Source organism: Pongo abelii, chromosome 6, assembly GCF_028885655.2.
Source record: "Pongo abelii isolate AG06213 chromosome 6, NHGRI_mPonAbe1-v2.0_pri, whole genome shotgun sequence".
Lineage (NCBI taxonomy): Eukaryota > Metazoa > Chordata > Mammalia > Primates > Hominidae > Pongo > Pongo abelii.
The window spans coordinates 81,974,696-81,983,407 of NC_071991.2; positions in this window are offsets into that span (position 1 = coordinate 81,974,696).

Here is an 8,712-nt window from a genome sequence, read left to right on the forward strand (position 1 = left end):
AGTAGTATATTTCGGCTGTCATCTTTCCAATGTTCAAACATTACCCAACCACTGTGAGATCATTAAAATTTTTATACCATCCTCTTCTGCAAACTGGGGCACTAACTTTACTACCACAGGTAGATTCAAACTTTAGAAATCGGTTCCATAATTGTCATTGGAAAAACATCCATTTATAGACTGGAAAGAAATTACTGTTTTGGCAGGTCAGAACTTGTAACCTCTTTACTAATTAAAAATGATATAATGAGTTCTAAACTTCAGCAGACTAAAAATACAAAGGAAGAGAACTTTTTACAAATGGAAACATTAAAGGGGGTTCATATGGGGGGTAAAGAAAGAATAGCAATTAAAATAGTGTCTCCATTTCAAAGGGGCTCCAGGTCAATTTCCTCTCTTAATGAAACGACATTTTCTCAGTGAGATGTTGGTCTAGTGAGCAGTTAATTTTAAATAATGGTTTTGTATGTTCTGGGAAATGTAAATAGCAATACGAGAATTATCTCCTTCTCCTTTTTCATTATATTTTCCTCTCTCCAAGATGGATTATATTGCAAGGTTAGAATGCATACGGGGCTCTCTCTGCTAACCAAAAAAAGCTGCTTGATGAATGCTCTAGGAAAGCACAGCTTCAGCAGATAAAAGGAATGGCAGGGAAAAATGACTGCATTGCAGTCAGACAGATTATTTTCTCCCCAAGGTAACGGACAGCTTCAACCTTCTTTTTTTTTGTGAGCTTTCTGCCTGCCATTACTCTTCTTCTGGGTATCCACTATGAAGTAAATAATTTCCAGGTGGTTTCACTTTGGAAAACTAAAAACACCCTGAAAGAATTTAGAGAAAACAGACATGCTTATCAGAAATGATAATAGGATAAATTTTCAGATAAACAGGATTATTTTTTAATAGAAGTATATTCCTGTTTTTTCTTAAATCTCACAAGCCTATATGTTTATTTTTACTTCTTTTAGTGTGACTACTAGAAAGTTAAAAATTATATATATGACTCATATTATATTTCTATTAGATAGTATTTCTCTATAATAAGTATTGTTAATATGACTTCCCTAGAACACAAACTTCATGAAGGCAAGGGAGGTTTTTTGGTTGTATTTGCCAGCAGAAATGTAGCTAATTTTTTGACTGTAAGAAGTATAACATGCTTTTTCTTGAGAACCAAATTGATTGGTTTTGTAAGAATTGTTTAATGTTGGAGGTCAAAAAGCTCAGGTACCAGGCTTCTCTCCAGGATTCTCTGCATTCTCTCAACCCATTATTCTTTTCCTTTCTTAACTTCCCTGCTCAACCATGAGTCCACACACTATTATTTCAGGAACACCATGTCCAGTATCATTAATGCATTCTCCTTTGGCTTTTCATTGTCTTCAATGAAACATGTCACATGTCTCCTTATGTTTCATTGGAGAAATAAGGTCAGTACCAGATTAACCCAGTGATCTGCACTTCCTGTGGTTGCATCCAACAGTGCAAGGTGACATTTGATCTACTCTAAGTGTACAGACAACAACAGCAAATGGATCTTTCACATTGCTGCATCTTTTGTTCAACTCCCACTCCTATTTTCTGAAAAGACATTTTCAAACTCTCTGTTCTTCATAGTCTTCCAACTTTTCTACTTTTTTCATTGCTCTCAGAGACGATATTTTCAAGAGAAAATAGTAACTATTATATAAGATTAGGATATCTCATCTTTCCTTTTCCAAATATACATATCTGCCTACATCTGTATCTAATTTAATCTCCTTTCCTCTTGTTTAATAGAAGAGCTGTTTGCATCCTCCTGACACTAACATATTCAGTTGCATTTTAGATTTGTATGCCATCTCCACCTCTGTCTCCCTTCCTGCCCCACCCCCATCCCCACCATTTTATAGGGGAATTGGCTTGTACGCATCACTGAACTATAATTATTCTTGCTAGAACAACCATAGCCTCTGGGTCTCCAAATCCAATGGGCATTTCCAGGCCTCCTCTTACTTGACCTCCCTGTGGCATTTGTCATTGTGGATCATTTCTTACTCTTCTTGACTTCCTGAACACAATCCTTTTCTGCTTTGTTCCTACCTCTTCATTGACTTATTTTGTGGGCTTCTCCTTCTTTCTTTTGACATTAAATACCAGAATTCCTCAGTGCTTGAGGCTGTTTTTTCCTTCAGTATCACGATCTTATGCTTTCTCGTCATGCCTCTGGCTTCCATTACTGCCTATATGCAGATGACTTACAAATGTCCAACGTTAGCACAACTCAGACCTATATTTCTCTATGACAGTGCAAAACTGATGTCTAAAAAATACCTCAGGCTCATTATATCAAAATGGAATTCTTTTTAACAATCTAATTCTCCCCAAACCTGGTTCTTTTGAAGCATAATCTGTTTCCACGAACTCTGCCCTCTCACCTTCACAAAGTTCACACTTGCATTGCAGTGGGGCATCTCTCCAAGCTTCCTCTGATGTTTCCCCCAATAAATTGATTGCACATTTAATTATATCTTATTATCTGTTTTTTGCACTAATATACAAGGCAAACAGAAACCTTCATTGGAGGATGAAGTAACAAAGATATAGCTAATACTATAATAGATCTCATTGATCTCAGTATCTTCATTAAAAAAAATATTTATTTATTTATTTTTGAGACAGTCTCACTGTATTGTCCAGGCTGGAGTGCAGTGGAACAATCTCAGCTCACTGCAACCTCTGCCTCCTGGTCTCAAGCAATTCTCCTGCCTCAGCCACCTGCATAGCTGGGATTACAGGTGCACACCACCATCACTGGCTTATTTTTTTATTTTTAGTAGAGACGGGGTTTTGCCATGTTGGCCAGGCTGGTCTCAAACTCCTGATCTCAAGTGATCCGCCTGCCTCAGCCTCCCGAAGTGCTGGGATTACAGGTGAGCCACCGCACCCAGCCAGTGCCTTTATTTTTATAGGCAAGGATGTTGAGGCTTAAAAATCCTGAATTGGGATGGAAATGAACAAGACCTATCATCTTCAAAATCTATAAGATAGGCTCTGTTACACTACCTCACCTGTTTCACAGCTGGTAAATGTAATCAGTTTTTTTTAGAGGTATTTAGTATATCTATTTCAAATATGTTTTTAGACATTTTCAAAGATTAATTTTAATATGAACTTTAATGATAAAGAAAACTGTATGAATCATAAGTGTCCAGAACAACAAATTTTCACAAAATAAACACAACTGTATTATGATCCCTTACAACAAGATGTAAACAATCAGCACTAAAAATCACCCTTGAGCTCCCCTTCAAGTCATCACCACTCCTTCCTTTCTACTGGAAACCACCATCCTGACTTCTAACATTAAAGGCTAATTTCTAATTTACTTTCATGAAGTAGCTCAAATACAATAAAAAAATAGATTCACTGTGCCCCAGAAAAATAAATAAATGTACCTACAGCAATCCACTATGAAAACATCAGAACCCATTTTGTTCACTATTTCAATGCTGGAGTCAAGCAAGATCTTTTCCCTACTCTGATTTGGTAATACTTTGTAAGACAGACATAACATCTTTGCCAGAAATTGGGTGTGTTCATTCTGGTATGTCACCTTGGAAACGTTACTTAATATCTCTAAAATTCATCTTCCTCATCTCTAGAATGAGGACAATAATGTTACATACTAACATTTCCATCATTATGGAATAAATTAATGCATACAAAAGCCATATCATGGTGCATAGAGCACAGTATAACTTCCATGAATGCTAGTTTTGTGGGAATTATTTTGAGAAATGGAGTCTTGCTCTGTCACCCAGGCTGTAGTGCAGTGGCACAATCGTGGCTCACCTCCTGGGCTCAAGCAATCCTTCCATGTCCACCTCCTGAGTAGCTGGGACAACAGGAATGTGCTACTACATCTGGCTAATTTTTAAAGAAGTTTTTGGTAGAGATAGGGTCTCACTATGTTGCCCAGGCTGGTCTCAAACTCCTGGCCTCAAGTGATCTTCCCTCCTTGGCCTCCCCAAATGCTGGGATTACAGGTATGAGCCACTATGCCTGGAACAGGAGTTATCATTAGTGGTACTATATGTGGAATTTCATACCAAAATCTTTCAGAGGCAATGTACTTAGTTGGTGACTTCCTATACAGCCTTTGGCAAATGACTTAACTTTTGAGTGTTTAAGTTTTGCTTCTTTTCTAAGGATACAAGAAGTAAGAAAGAATTAATGAGTTGTTTTTGAAAGTATTGAGCTCTACTGATAAGAAAATGAAAGATGCTTTTTAAGTATGCAAAATAGCTTTTTGTTTGAAAGCACAGCAGTTTAAAGACTGCTATCCTCACTATCCTCATGAGAGATTGTCTTTTTGAAAGTGTTAATGTCATATTGACTTTTGAAATCCTTCAAGAATATTTGGATTAGATTCTAATATAAAAACTATCTTCATTCTAGAAAGAGAGATAGTTAGAAGAAATATATAGAAAAAATAATCTAAAATTAGTTTCTTCTGAAGGAATGAGGTAATGAGGTTAATAATCACCAAGGCACAAATATACATATATGGCTAGTTATAAAATGGAGGGTTTGGGAGGAACAGAAGAGTAAGGAATCCTGGGATCCAGTTCCTTCTTTTTTGCTATCTAGTTGCATGACCTTGGGCAAGTCATGTTACTTTTTTAGGGCTCAATTGCCTTGTCTGTAAAATGAAGTTTTTAGCTCAATAACTATGCTTCTATTGGGCATACCACTTTTTATAACATTTTCCAAAAAATTTATTTTATTTTATTTGGTAATTCTTTTATGTTAGATTCTGGGGATACACATGCAGGTTAGTTGCATGGGTATATTGTGTGATTCTGAGATTTGGGATACAAATGATCCTGCCATCCAGCTAGTGAGCATAGTACCCAACAGTAAATTTTTCACCTCTCACCTCCACTTCCCCTTCTAGTGGTCCTCAGTGTCTGTTGTTGCCATCTTTATGTCCATGTTTTCTCGATGTTTAGTTCCTGTGTATAAGTAAGAACATGAGGTATTTGGTTTTCTGTTTCTGTGTTAATTCACTTAGGGTAATGGCCTCCAGCTGTACCTCATGTTGCTGCATAGGACATAATTTAATTCATTTTTATGATTATATAATATTCCATGGTGTATATGTGCTATGTTTTCTTTAATCCACTGTTGATAGGCACCTAGGTTGATCTCATCTTTGCCATTGTAGATAGCATTGTGACAAACATAAGAGTGTATGTGTCTTTTTGGTAGAAGGATGTATTTTATTTTGGATATGTACACCCTGTAATGCGATTGATTGTTGGGTAAATTGGTAGTTCTGTTTTAAGTTCTTTGAGAAATCTCCAAACTACTTTCCAAGGCAGCTGAACTAATTTACATTCCCACGAACAGTATAAGAGTTCCCTTTTCCCTGCACCCTCAACAGCATCTGTTTTTCTTGTTGTTGTTGTTGACTTTTTAATAATAGCCATGTTGACTGGTGCGGGGTGGTATCTTATTGTGGTTTTGATTTGCATTCCTCTGATGATTAGTGATGTTGAATATTTTTTCAAATGTTTGTTGGCTGCTTGTATGTCTTCTTTTGAGACGTGCCTGTTCATGTTTCTTGCCCACTTTTTAATGGGATTATTCATTTTTTGCTTGTTGAATTGTTTAAGTTTTTATAGATGCTGGAAATTAGACTTTTGTCAGATGCATCATTTCAGAATATTTTCTTCCATTCTCTATGTTGTCAGTTTACTCTGTTGATAGTTTCTTTCGCTGTGCAGAAACTCTTTAGTTTAATACTAGGTCTCACACATCAATTTTTGTTTTTGTTTCAATTGCTTTTGAGGAGTTAGTCATAAATTCTTTCCCAAGGCTGAGTTTAGAATGGTATTTCTGAGGTTTTCTTCTAGGATTCTTATAGTTTGAAGTCTTACATTTACATCTTTAATCTATCTTGAGTTAATTGTTGTATATGGTGAAAAGTAGGGGTTCAATTTCATTCTTCTGCATAGGATAGCAAGTTATCCCACTATCATTTATTGAATAGGGAGTCTTTTCCCCATTGCTTATTATTATTTTTAGTAGAGACAGGGTCTTGCCATGTTGCTCAGGCTGGTCTCATACTCTGGGCTCAAGTGATCCTCTTGCCTTGGCCTCCCAAAGTGCTGGAATTGCAGGTGTGAGCAACCATGCCCGGCCCTCCATTGCTTATTTTTGTTGACATTGTCAAAGATAAGATGGTGGTAGATGTGCAGCTTTATTTCCAGGCTCTCTATTCTGTTTAATTGGTCCATGTGTCTGTTTTGTACCAGTACTATGCTGTTTTGTTTCTGCAGCCCTGTATTGTAGTTTGTAGTCAGGTAATATGATGCCTTTAGCTTTGTTCTTTTTGTTTAGGATTGTTTTGGCTATTTGGGCTCTTTTTTGGTTCCTTGTGAATTTTAGAATAGTTTTTTCTAATTCTGAGGAAAATGACATGGGTAGTTTGATAGGTTTAGCATTGAATCTGTAGATTGTTTTGGGCAGTATGGCCATTTTAGTGATATTGATTCTTCCAATCCATGAGCATGGAATGCTTTTCCAGTAGTTTGTGTCATTTATGATTCCAGCGAAATATTTTCAACATATATGCTAATTATTGATGGAACAGAGATTTTTGAAGGATGCATAATCATAATCAAAACAAAGACTAAAGACCAAATCCAAAACTGTGTGTGTGTGTGTGTGTGTGTATGTGTGTTAGTGGTGGTAGTTCAGACACTGGAGAGAAAGGGACTTAGACAAAGAGAAAGATGTTACAGTAGATGATAAGAGAATAAGTGTTTATAATGTTAATTCTAGATCTCTTGTTTCTGACTCTAACTTCAACCTCAGAGTCCTCAATTTGGAATTAAGACAAGCAGTGTGACACAGTACAAATAGGTGTGAAATCACAGTGAGAAGTCTAGTTTCCAATCACTGTTCTCAGTGATTAGTAATGTGATATTTGACATGTCATTTCACCTCCTGGGTGTTCTCAGAGGTAAAAAGAGGTGGTTGGCAATGATTACTCAGGTCCCTTCCAGTCCTTAAAGACTGAATTCTTAAGAGGAGAGGGACCAACTTTACTGTGGTGTGGGTATTGGGTGGAGTGGCTTCATGGCATTTTGGGATTAATCTGAAGTTTGTAATTAAAGAAGAGTTCAGGAAGAACTATGTTACTTATTTTTAAAGGAAATTTGAAATATTTCTACCGCAACTTGTGTCTTAATCAGCTATATTCACAATAATGCTATATACCAGCCACTGCAAAATTCAGTGGCTTCTAACAAAAAAGTCATTTCTTTCTCACTTGTGCTTCTGCAGGTTGACTGAAATTTGGCTCATGTAGACTAGACTTGGTTCCAGGCTGTGGTTAGCTTTGGGTGTCTCTATGGGACCAGTGAACTATCCTGGGTATGTGGACTGACTCAGGGCTATGTAGACTTGCAGAGGGCAAGTCCAATTGCTCAAGCAAATAACAGTTTTTCCACCTAGGTTGTTTTTGCTAATGTCCAATTGACCAATGTAAATAATATTACCAACTACATAGTTAAGGGGCTCAGTAGTACACTACACATCCATAAGACCATGGCAAGGGTACAGATGTGTAGCACTACTAGAGGAGAGTAAAGAATTTGGGCCGATAATTAAAATTTATGACAATGTGACCTATATGTATTTGGATGTGTAATGGAACAAGGAAAGCAAACCAGACTTCTGGTGGGTTAGGTGAGAGAACAGCATAGGTTTGAGTGGGGAAGGATCTAGGCTGTCTAACTCCATGTCAATAATTGACTAACTTGTATAGACCTAAGTTCTATACTCACTAGTGAAGTAGTTCCTTATAGTCTGATTCAGTGATGCTCGTAATGAATTTCTATAGAAAAACTATTCTTTTCAAAGTCGATGATGACCTACATTTTACCAAACCCCATAATCATTTCTCAATTCTTACCTTATTTGATCTATCCGTGGCATCTGATACCGTTGAACACTCTGTCTTCCAGGTGCATTTTTTCACTTGGCTTTACTTCTGCTCGAAGACCATTGCTCAGAAGTAGTGACATGGGTTCATCCAACTTCAAGGAAAGCTAGCAAATTAAGGGAACAGCAGGTATTCAGGGAGCACTGACTGCTTCTAGCACATGCTCTGAAGGATTCTCTGAACCTGCTTTATTTCCCTTAGTTCCATAATTTTGGGGTGTGCCTCCTGGCATCGCGTCTCTACTGTATATTGATAACATTCTCTAAAGGTAAGAATTCTCTAAAGAATACATGGATAAAATGGTCCTAAAGGGAACACAGAAGGAAGAAGAAAGAAGCAGTGAACACATATATGGTACTGGCACTATTTACTAGCTGATGACCTCAGCAGATTATTTAAACCCATTGTGCTTCAACTACCTTATCTGTAAAGATAGGAGTGATAATAATAGCACCCGCCTCATAGGATTGTTTTGAGGACAAAATTAATGTACATGAGACACTTAGAACAGTGCCTGGAACATGGAGAGCACAATAAGTCCTAGTTATTATTATTTCATGAACAATTAAATTCTGAATAATAGAGAACTGAAAATAAAAGTGATTGTAAATTTATAAAATTTTAAATCATCTCCTGTATAAACCCCAGACTAATGAAGAAGGTTCTCATTTTAATATGTTTTATTACAAGGATTATGGAAACCCATAAAAAAT